This window comes from Phyllobates terribilis, unplaced genomic scaffold, assembly GCF_046119375.1.
Source record: "Phyllobates terribilis strain yellow unplaced genomic scaffold, ASM4611937v1 Scaffold_470__1_contigs__length_1423970, whole genome shotgun sequence".
Taxonomy (NCBI): domain Eukaryota; kingdom Metazoa; phylum Chordata; class Amphibia; order Anura; family Dendrobatidae; genus Phyllobates; species Phyllobates terribilis.
Window position 1 is genome coordinate 146,986 of NW_027363230.1, and position 12,443 is coordinate 159,428.

General features: G+C 49.2%; 1 protein-coding gene across 1 annotated transcript in view; it reads left to right on the forward strand.

Annotated features, from left to right (window-relative positions):
* The first annotated feature begins 9,799 nt into the window (after positions 1 to 9,799).
* The window catches only part of LOC141229255 (uncharacterized), a 57,610-nt gene continuing 54,966 nt past the window's right edge, over positions 9,800 to 12,443 (forward strand). Inside the window, exon 1 of the mRNA XM_073667444.1 lies at positions 9,800 to 9,881. The gene's annotated coding sequence lies outside the window, so the exon portion shown is untranslated. The remainder of the gene's footprint in view (positions 9,882 to 12,443) is intronic.

Genomic DNA, 12,443 nt, shown 5'->3' on the forward strand with positions numbered 1-12,443 from the left:
TGATATACATATATATATATATATATATATATATATATATTTAATATAGATAATTATATATTTTGTAATATTTTTATAACCTTTTTTTTTTACTTAGTCCCACTATGGATGGGACTTCCACTTTCTGCAGTCTGATCACAGTTATAATGTATAGCTGTTATGTACTGCAACTTAGAACTAAGGAATAGGAGGGAATAGCATTCCCTGCACTGAGACTCAGCTTTACCTTACACTGGAGTGGGTGCCCTATTCCTTATGAATAGCCCCACCGAAACTCCTGCACTGAACTTAAACGAAGACCTGTAGGAAAGGGAAAGGGGTCCCTAAAAGATCTAAGGACTGGGAGCAAAAGCAGGAGACCTCCTAACAGAAAAGTTAGTTGCAGAAACAAAAATTAAAGGAAACAAAACTGGTGGAACAAGAAGTCCCAGGATAACAATAGTCCAAAGCAAGAAGAACTAAACCAGGCTACTTAGCCAGAGCACGAGCGTTACAACACTGATGTCCAGCAGGGAATGGGTGCCAGGTGCTGGGTAATAAAGAGTGCAGAGATCACGTGACCAAGAAACCCAGCACCAGAGGAAAAGACTAGAAGCCAGCAAACCAAAACAAGATGGCAGATAGTAAAACAACATAAATTGTAACAATAGCAGTGCAGGATCACTGCTATACAACAGACACAAGTTATTTTGAACATGTACTGCGCATGATCAAAGTAACTTGCTGGGGCCTGGTGACCCAGATGTCGTCATGACTAGTGTTGAGCGAATTTGTTCGGCATTTCAAATTCGGGTTCGTGTTTGGGGTTCTGGCTTGATTGCGCAAAAAAAAATCGGCTCCGCCCACGAACATCCCTGATTTGCAATGCTGTCACACAGATGTTTCTGCGTGACAGCGTTGCAAATCAAGGATGTTCGTGGGAGGAGACGATTTTTTGGCGCGAACTCCGAACCCGAATTTGAAATGTCGAACAAATTCGCTCAATGCTAGTCATGACAACATCGGGTCACCATGGCAATGATCGGGACCCTGCACTGACAGCACAGGATCTGTGATACAAGAATAGCGGGGCATCTGTCCCCCTGCTCACTTGCTAAATGCTGCAGCAATTGCAGCATTTAGGGGGTTAAAGTGCGGGGAGCGGTGCGGTCAACACTCCTGACACTGCGTGGCGGGTGTCAGCGGCAGCCTCTGTGTGGACACGATCACACAGTCGTAATAGTACGTACCTGGTCCATAGGGCACAGGGACGTACCATTACTGACAATGTCAGAATGGGGTTAAGGAATGTAGACATTTTCTGGAGGGGGCAGTTCATCAAGTCACTTACCATAAGAATTTAGTGTGTATTGAACCACCTAAATGGCTAACTCCTAGATAGGCCTGAGGGTCCTTATTTTTCTCTAGATTTAATTTCTCTATCACGTTCAGGCCGGGGTTCAAGAATATGAAGGCTGACGCGCTATTACAGAGTTTAACTTCAGTTTCTGTTCCAGAACCTCCATTCTCCCTAAGGCCATTGTGGTTTCTTTGGTATCCTCAGAGTTGAAAGCTGAGATCCGTAAAAAGGTATATTGTTGGCTCTTTCCGCCACTCCTAGGTTCAAATTATTAGTAGTTGTGTACCTAAGATTGCGTTTGTTGCAGGAGTTTCATGATTCCACCTTGAGTGGTCATCCTGGGGTCAAAGATTTGTGGAAACTAATTACTAGGCTTTTTTAGCGGCCGCCTATGAATAACGATACTAAAGATTTTGTATCCTCTTGTGAAGTTTGTGCACGAGATAAAGCCTGTGATAATCTCCCAGCCGGAGTATTTGCTCCATTGCCAATTGCAGAAAATTAGTGGACTCATCTGTCCATGGATTTCATCACGGATTTGCCTCTGTCTGGTAGTAAGACTATTATTTGGGTGGTTGTTGACAATTTAGTAAGCAGGCTCATTTTGTTCCTTTGTCAGGGTTACCTAATGCTGAGACACATTGTTTATTTGTCATTGAGATTGCATGGAATTCCTCTTAACATTTTGTCTGCTAAGGGAGTAAAATTTGTCTCCAAATTCTGGAGAGCTTTTTGTAAAAAACTGGGGATTAACTTGACATTTTCCTGTGCCTACCACCCTGAAACCAAAGGTCAGAAAGTAAAAGCCAGTCAATCTTTAGAACACATTTTAAGGTGTCTTTTTGCGGCTCAGAAGGAGGACTGGTCTTCATTCTTACTTCCTGCTGAGTTCACCTTTAACATTCGGATCAATCAGTCCACTGGACTCTTGCCGTTTTTTTTTTTAAATTATGGTTTTCATCCTCATTTTGGTGAATTTTCTCACATAGGTCCTAAATATCCTGGTGTGGAGGTCGCCATACAGAAACATGGGGATGTTTCAAACTTACATAGGATGAAAATAGACCTAGGTCCATCAGGTTCAACCTTTCTCCTTCAATTCTACATTTGTTGTCACTAAATTATCTATAACACACAATGTTATGTGTACTGAGGAAATCATCCAGTCCTTTTTTAAAAGTTGTTATAGTGTCTGCCATTACTACCGTTTGTGGTAGGGCAATCCACAGTCTGACTGACTAAAGAACCCTTTCCTGTTTGCTGGAATGGCCATTCTTCCACCTTTATTGAGTGCCCCCTAGTGCTTAGTATGGTCTTTAGAAGGAATAAATCAACTAGAAATATTTGCCTTTGTGCTCTCCATAGACTCCCGAGCATCCCCTAGGAATAAAAATAAATTATCTGTATACAATGCCACTTTCTCTTCCTTGGTCCCATATTTAAATCCATTTATCTCAGACGTTTTATTAATTACTGCCGCAAAAGGTTCAATTGCTATTGCAAATAATAAGGTAGACAGGGGGAACCCTTGTCTTCTACCTCTGTGCAAGAAAAATTGATTAGACATAGAGTCATTCGCTCTTATTTTTGCAAATGTGGCCGAATAAAGCAATTGCACCCATTTTATAAATTAGTCACCAAAGCCCATCTGCCGCAACGTAGTCCACAAATATTATCATTCTGGTAGTGGACATGGGATTTCTAGAGATCCCATCCACTATACTGTAACATCTGGACGCTGTGGGTTTGATGCTATATAAACACGCAGCGCCAAACCTGCAGCGGCTCCTGACAGTAGCCACATACCCAAACTCAGCGCAGCATGCCAATTTCTGTAGTTGGACACGCCAGTCTCCGCTGCAGATTTTAACCGATTGAAGTGTCATTATATGCGGTGGATTCACATGCACCGACAACAAAAGTGCGGCATTAGAACACCGCATTTTGGACGCAACAACAACATGTTGCATCCAAAGCACTGCTGAGTGCTGATCGGAGGGACATAGCGGCTAACGAACCAGCTGTGAGATGTTAATTATGGCCAAGGACCATGTCTGCCTAATGGCACCTTCCCAGGCTAAAATTAGCAGCTCACAGCAACCTCATAAATTACATGAATAGAAATGCTAATGAAGATTGGGTGAATGGGACTAGCTGACACCTAGCTCTTTAGTTTGGTCGTGTCAAGGTGTCAATCAGACCTTTTCATGACCAAACTTAATTAAATTAAAGTAAAGAGTTAAAAAAACACACAGACACAGTATAAAACTTTATTTGAAATACAACAGACCCATTCTTTAATAATTTAAATGAACCAATATACTCACCCCAGTTCTTATGGTAATCCAAGGGTTTAAGCAATGTCCCACCAAATAACTTTATTTAGCTCCAAAAAGCATTCATTGATGTACAAAAACGCTTCAAAAAACGCATGTAAAAACGCATCAAAAACGCATGTAAAATCTGCATGCGTTTTTTCTGCCAGGGAGAGGCAAAAACGCTCAGGAAATTTCTGCTTCAAATCCGCATCATGCGCACATAGCCTATTTGAGGCCCCTGAGACACTGATGAGAGTAATGGAATGATTGCTGATTGCTTACACTGATGAGAGTAATGGAATGATTTATCTTTACCTATCTCCTGTCTGGCCTTATATACCCATAAGATCCAGCCCGCACGTGTTCCTCTGCTTACTGTAACTGAAAGGAAAAATAAATTCTTGAGGTTGAACACATTACAGGAGAGATTTGTGCACCTTTAACTGATGAGTAGTGATGAGCGATACCGTGGATGTTCGGGTTCGGCGGGTCCTGCTGAACATCTAAAAAAACCTTTGGTTTGGTGGTTTGGGTACCTGAACGGTATCTGAACCTGAACCTCATTCATATAAATGGGGAGGCCCGAACATCTGTGGTTTCCCACGCTGTCATCTGCCTGACTGTGTGGGAAACATGGGCTCTGATCGGAGGTAAAATCATTACCACGGGTCAGAGAACTGCGGGCTCTGATAGCTTAGGCCCACAGCTGTGACCGTCGATAAAAAGCTCACCGCTGGTCACAGGCGTCGGCTGATTAGAGTTTACTACTCCCATCAGCCTATGCCTGTTGTAGGCAAGGTGTCTCGCTACAGCGAGAGCAGGGGCCGCTGATGGGAATAGACTTCAGCCGGCACCTGTGCTCCAAGTACAGAAAGAAAAAATTTAAATAAATATTGAAAGAAAAAACACAGTTAGGGTATGTGCACACGATGCAGAAATGAAGCAGAAAATTTCTGCATCATTTCTGCATCTCCCTGGCAGAAAAAACGCATGCAGATTGTGCATGCGTTTTTCCTGCGGAATACATGCGGATTCACATGCGTTTCCGCATGTGGATTGACAAGCGCTTTCCAGGTGATTTTAGCATCACCTGGAAAGTGCTTGACAACTAGGTCACACTATATAAATCCATGCAAACAGCATGGATTTATATAGTGTGACCCGAGAGAATGGTAAAAATAAAAAATACATGTATACTTTACCCTCTGATGGCCCGCGCTGTCCTGCTCAAACCGTTCTCCCGGCTGCCGGCAACTTTGAATTGAAAGACCTGCCGACGTCAGCGTCACGTGACCCGTCACATGACTCTGACGTCAGCGCAGGTCCTTCAACTCACTGCAAGTGCCGGGAACCAAGCAGGAGCGCTGCGCGGGCCGACAGATGGTAAGTATATATATATATATATTATTTTATTCTTTTTTTACAGCTTTTTTAATGGTACCTGGGTGTGGATGAGACTCTCCTCTCCTCTACACCCGGGTACCATCCGCACATTAGAACGCGCCAATAATGCAAGTACAGATGCCGTCTTGCGGAATTGGCGCGTTCTAATGCAAGTCAATGGTGGCGAAAACGCCGCGTTTACGCAAAATTAATTGACATGCTGCGGATTTTTGAGCGCAGCGTTTACGCTGCGGAAAAATCCGCATCATGGGCACAGCACATGCGGATTTCAATTGGGGAACATTGCTTCCCTTCTACCATGCGTTTTTCATGCGTTTCCGCGGCATTTACGCAACTGCAAAAACGCCGCGGAAACACATTAAATACGCATCGTGTGAACTCAGCCTTATACTCACCTAATACTTAATCCCCGATGTCCTTGTCCCCTGGAAAAGAGAAAAAAAAGACCATTCATCTGTCTCCTCCCTACCATTCATCTGTTTCCACACCCTCCATGCACACGATAACTGCACTCGATACTTGATTATTGCACTTAAACATACAGGCTGATGACCGGATCATGCAGTTTTATACGAAAATCCCTATTTATTATAATTGCCAGACCTGAAATAACAAGCACTTTCCACCTATTGTGTCCCTCCTATTCCCTTGTAGAATGTAAGCTTGCGAGCAGGGACCTCACTCCTGATGTAACTGTTTAAACTGTCTTAGCTTGGATTGAATTTATTGTCTGTACATGTCCCCGCTTAATTGTAAAGTGCTGCGGAATATGTTGGTGCTATATAAATAAAAATGATTATTATTACTAGTATTCTAAAAAAAAAAGCATTATAATATTCACCTTTAACGCCTAATCTTCGATGCACTGTCCCCTGTAAAAGAGAAAAAATGACAAACTGCCATAATACTCACATGTCTGGCGTAATCCACATCAGCAGTCACATCGGTGACTGCTCTACAAGACAGCTGGTTACACCGCAGTGGCGGTGTCATAACTGAGATCACCGGGGTTCATCAGCTGATCAACTCCGGTGAACTTTCTCAGGGCACTTCTATTTCCATTTCAATTAGAAGCCTTCATTAGTAACCCAATAGAAAAAGTTTGGAAATAAACACACAGCCTGAATACATTCCTTTATTTGAAATAAAAGTCCACACCATTTTACACATTTATTTAAAAATAAAAAACAGAGTTAGGCAAGTATAACACCTAATCATGCCCTTGTCCCCTGTAAACAAGAACAAATAAAAAAAATATAATAATCACCTGTCGGGCGTACATGACAGCCGGCTACACAGACACACGCAGTCTCAGTGTGTAAATAAATAAATGACAGGTAGTGTGAAGCCGGCTGTTGTGTAGAGCAGTCACATCAGTGAATGGTGGATTACGCCCGACAGGCGAGTATTATGGTGGTTTATAATTTTTTCTCCTTTACAGGTGACATGAGCATCGGAGAATAGGCAATAAGGTATTATACAACTTGTACACACGCGGCTCCGCTCCGTACACCTCGTACACACACAGCTCCGCTCCATACGCCTCGTACACACACGACTCCGCTCCGTATGCCTCGTACGCGCGTGGCTCCGCTCCGTACACCTCGCACACACGCGGCTCCGCTCCGTACACCTCGCACATGCGCGGCTCCGCTCCGTACACCTCGCAGACGCGCGGCTCCGCTCCGTACGCGCGCGGCTCCGCTCCGTACGCGCGTGGCTCCGCTCCTTACGCCTCGTACACACACGGCTCCGCTCCGTACACCTCGTAAACACGCGGCTCCGCTCTGTACACCTCGTACACATGCGGCTCTGCTCCGTACGCCTCGTACACACGCGGCTCCGCTCCGTACACTTCGTACACACGCGGCTCTGCTCCGTGCAACTCGTACACGCGTGGCTCCGCTCCGTACACCTCGTACACACGCGGCTCCGCTCCGTACACCTCGTACACACGCGGCTCCGCTCCGTACACTTCGTACACACGCGGCTCTGCTCCGTGCAACTCGTACACGCGTGGCTCCGCTCCGTACACCTCGTACACACGACTCTGCTCCGTGCACACGACTGCTCCGTACACCTCGTACATGCACGGCTCTGCTCCGTACACCTCGTACACGCGCGGCTCCGCTCCATACACCTCGTGCACACGCGGCTCCGCTCCGTACACCTCGTACACGCGCGGCTCCGCTCCGTACACCTCGTACATGCGCGGCTCCGCTCCGTACACCTCGTACACGCGCGGCTCCGCTCCGTACACCTCGTACACGCGCTGCTCCACTCCGTACACCTCGTACACGCGTGGCTCCGCTCCGTACACCTCGTACACGCGCGTCTCCGCTCCGTACACCTCGTACACGCGCGGCTCCGCTCCGTACACCTCGTACACGCGCGGCTCCGTTGCGTACACCTCGTACACACGCGGCTCCGCTCTGTACACCTCGTACACACGGCTCCACTCCGTACGCCTCGTACACATGCGGCTCTGCTCCGTACTTCTCGTACACACGTGGCTCCGCTCCGTACACTTTGTACACACGCGGCTCTGCTCCGTACACCTCGTACACACGCGGCTCTGCTCTGTACACCTCGTGCACACGCAGCTCTGCTCTGTACACCTCGTACACACGCGGCTCCGCTCCGTACATCTCGTACACACGTGGCTCTGCTCCGTACACCTCGTACACACGCGGCTCTGCTCCGTACACCACGTACACACGCGGCTCTGCTCCGTACACCTCGTACACACGCAGCTCCGCTCCGTACACACGCGGCTCCGCTCCGTACACCTCGTACACGCGCGGCTCCGCTCCGTACACCTCGTACACACTCGGCTCCGCTCCGTACACCTCGTACACACGCGGCTCCGCTCCGTACACCTCGCACACACGACTCTGCTCCGTACACCTCATACACGCACGGCTCTGCTCCGTACACCTCGTACACGCGCGGCTCCGCTCCATACACCTCGTACACACACGGCTCCGCTCCGTACACCTCGTACACGCTCGGCTCTGCTCCATACACCTCGTACACGCGCTGCTCCGCACACCTCGTACACGCACGGCTCCGCAACGTACACCTCGTACAAGCGCGGCTCCGCTCCGTACACCTCGTACACACGCGGATCCGCTCCGTACGCCTCGCACGCGCGCGGCTCCGCTCCGTACGCCTCGCACGCGCGCGGCTCCGCTCCGTACGCCTCGCACGCGCGCGGCTCCGCTCCGTACGCCTCGCACGCGCGCGGCTCCGCTCCGTACGCCTCGTACGCGCGCGGCTCCGCTCCGTACGCCTCGAACGCGCGCGGCTCCGCTCCGTACGCCTCGCACGCGCGCGGCTCCACTCCGTATGCCTCGTACGCACGCGGCTCCGCTCCGTACGCCTCGTACGCACGCGGCTCCGCTCCGTACGCCTCGTACGCACGCGGCTCCACTCCGTACGCACGCGGCTCCGCTCCGTACGCCTCGTACGCACGCGGCTCCGCTCCGTACGCCTCGTAGGCACGCGGCTCCACTCCGTACGCCTCGTATGCACGCGACTCTGCTCCGTACAACTCATACACGCACGGCTCTGCTCCGTACACCTCGTACACGCGCGGCTCCGCTCCATACACCTCGTACACGCGCGGCTCCGCTCCGTACACCTCGTACACGCTCGGCTCCGCTCTGTACACCTCGTACACGCGCGGCTCCGCTCCGTACACCTCGTACACGCGCTGCTCCGCTCCGTACACCTCGTACACGCACGGCTCCGCAACGTACACCTCGTACAAGCGCGGCTCCGCTCCGTACACCTCGTACACACGCGGCTCCGCTCCGTACGCCTCGTACACACGGCTCCGCTCCGAACACCTCGTACACACGCGGCTCCGCTCCATACACCTCGTACACACGACTCTGCTCCGTACACATCATACACGCACGGCTCTGCTCCGTACACCTCGTACACGCGCGGCTCTGCTCCGTACGCCTCGTACGCACGCGGCTCCGCTCCGTACACCTCGTACACACAATGCTCTGCTCCGTACGCCTCGTACACGCGCGGCTCCCCTCCGTACACCTCGTACACACACGGCTCTGCTCCGTACACCTCGTACACACACGGCTCTGCTCCGTACACCTCGTACACACGCGGCTCTGCTCCGTACACCTCGTACACACAATGCTCTGCTCCGTACGCCTCGTACACGCGCGGCTCTGCTCCGTACACCTCGTACACACAATGCTCTGCTCCGTACGCCTCGTACACACGCAGCTCTGCTCCGTACACCTCGTACACACGCGGGCTCTGCTCCGTACACCTCGTACACACGCGGCTCTGCTCCGTACACCTCGTACACACACGGCTCTGCTCCGTACACCTCGTACACACGCGGCTCTGCTCCGTACACCTCGTACACACACGGCTCTGCTCCGTACACCTCGTACACACGCGGCTCTGCTCCGTACACCTCGTACACACACGGCTCTGCTCCGTACACCTCGTACACACGCGGCTCTGCTCCGTACACCTCGTACACACACGGCTCTGCTCCGTACGCCTCGTACACACGCGGCTCTGCTCCGTACACCTCGTACACACACGGCTCTGCTCCGTACACCTCGTACACACACGGCTCTGCTACATCCACACTGTAAACCCCTCCTGACCCCACACATAAACTTCAGCTCATCCAGCACCATGACAACCAGCACAGCAGAGTCCTGCATCCACTGAGGCCCCTGATCATGTGACCCCTGACTCCTCCCCTCCTGTGACCTCATCACAGCTCCTGTGCGCACAGAGCAGCCATATATGTGGTGGCGGCTCTGCAGGTGGAGGTATGTGGAGCCCCATTACTGGGCACAGGGGGCATTAACCCCTTCAGCACGGAGACTCTTTTGGGGTCTTGTGTTGCCCCTTTATAAGAATCATAAGGTTTTTGTTCTGTTTCCTGTAATAGATACATACGACCCAACTATGGAGACAGGAAGGGAGGAAACGTATTGTTCTCATAGTACAGGACCCCTTTACTGGCCCCACAGTGTAATGCCCCCATTATGCCCCTTATGCAGGATGTATGATCCCCCCACACAGTGTAATGCCCCCATTATGCCCCTTATGCAGGATGTATGATCCCCCCACACAGTGTAATGCCCCCATTATGCCCCTTATGCAGGATGTATGATGCCCCCCACACAGTGTAATGCCCCCATTATGCCCCTTATGCAGGATGTATGATGCCCCCCCACAGTGTAATGCCCCCATTATGCCCCTTATGCAGGATGTATGATGCCCCCACACAGTGTAATGCCCCCATTATGCCCCTTATGCAGGATGTATGATGCCCCACACAGTGTAATGCCCCCATTATGCCCCTTATGCAGTATGTATGATGCCCCCACACAGTGTAATGCCCCCATTATGCCCCTTATGCAGGATGTATGATGCCCCCACACAGTGTAATGCCCCTTATGCAGGATATATGATGCCCCCACACAGTGTAATGCCCCCATTATACCCCTAATGCAGGATGTATGATGCCCCCACACAGTATAATGCCCCCATTATGCCCCTTATGCAGGATGTATGATGCCCCCCACACAGTGTAATGCCCCCATTATACCCCTTATGCAGTATGTATGATGCCCCCACACAGTGTAATGCCCCCATTATGCCCCTTATGCAGGATGTATGATGCCCCACACAGTGTAATGCCCCCATTATGCCCCTTATGCAGCATGTATGATGCCCCCCCCTCAGTGTAATGCCCACATTATGCCCCTTATGCAGGATGTATGATGACCCCCACAATATAATGTTCCCCCAGTAGCGCCTGAGGTCCTGTAGTTGGAATAATCCCTCTGGAGTTGGTTTTCCCTTTGGCTGCTCCCCTACATGTAGACCCTCGAGCATGTATACATGCATGTAGGGGAGCAGGCCTTACTAGATATTGAGGCTTTGTACAGTAATATACCGCATGAGGATGGTATCAGAGGAGTAAGACATTTTTTTAAATTGAGGCCAATAGAGTGTAGCAGACATAATGACTTCATGGAGGATCTTCTACAATTCACTCTTGTCTTTTTCATAACTTCTTTCTTTTTGACAGGAAGTACTTCCACCAGCTCAGGGGTACTACGATGGGGAGCCCCTGGGCTCTCTCATATGCTAACCTATTCCTGGGCTGGTGGGAGGAAACCACAATATTCAGGGATGATCATAAGTGGTGGCATCCATATATTGAGGTGTGGTATAGATATATTGACTACATTTTAATCATCTGGTCAGGAACGAATGAACAATCTTTTGAATTTGTCAGGGAACTCATCAATAGAGTGGGCCTGAGATTTACATCTGAGTTTAATTATCACCAGTTGCCTTTCCTGGATGTACTAATCAAGAAAGATCAGGCTGGGATCCTAGGGACACTCATCTACCATAAACCTTCAAGCACTAATAAACTATTGAAGTGGGATAGCCAACACCTCATCCCCATAAAAAGAGGAATACCCAAGAGCTAATTTTTATGGTTGAAAAGGTACTGCCATAATGTCACAGATTTTAATATACAGGCAATAGACCTGAACACCAGATTCAGGCAAAAAGGGTACTCCTGGTACATTTTGGATTCCGCATCATTGTTTGCAGAAAAATGGGAGAGACAGACACTCCTCCATACCTAACCAAGAGACCAAGAAAAAAGATGGGATAACACAAGTAAGAAAAACTTACGACAATCAGAGTGACCGTATCTTTAATATCCTCAGAAAACACTGGGATATACTTGTGGCTGACGCGGACCTGAGGGTGCTGTGTGATCTACTCCCACAATAACTTTCAGAAAGGTTCGGTCAATTAGGGACCATTTAGTGCATAGTTTCTACAAAAAACCTGCACCCAAGGGGACTTGGCTAGATAGAAGAGTCTGTGGTTTCTTTAGATCTGGAGAAAGTTGTACATGTAATTGGATGAGACCATGTAAATCTTTCTCAAGTTCCTCCATGAGTGAAAACTTTTTTCCGAGGGATTATTCCAACTGTAAAACCTCAGAACTTGTATATATGGCCACATGCATCTGCCCCCTAGTTTTTGTAGGCAAGACCAAGAGGGAGTTTGTGAGGAGGGAGGGGGAGCATTTGGGTGATATATGTCATGGTCGGGACACCCCATTAGTGAGACACATGAACACTCGTACATCGAGGTGAAACCAGAGACATCTTTTGTATCATTGAGGTGGTTAAACCCAATGTGAGAGGAGGTGATCGCAATAGATGTTTCCTCAAAAAGGAGAGTGAGTGGATTTCCAGATTGGATCCACAAGCCCCTAAGGGACTGAATGAGCAAATTTCCTATGCCTGTTTTGTATGAATGCAGCCCCATTCTGGATTACATTTTTGGAT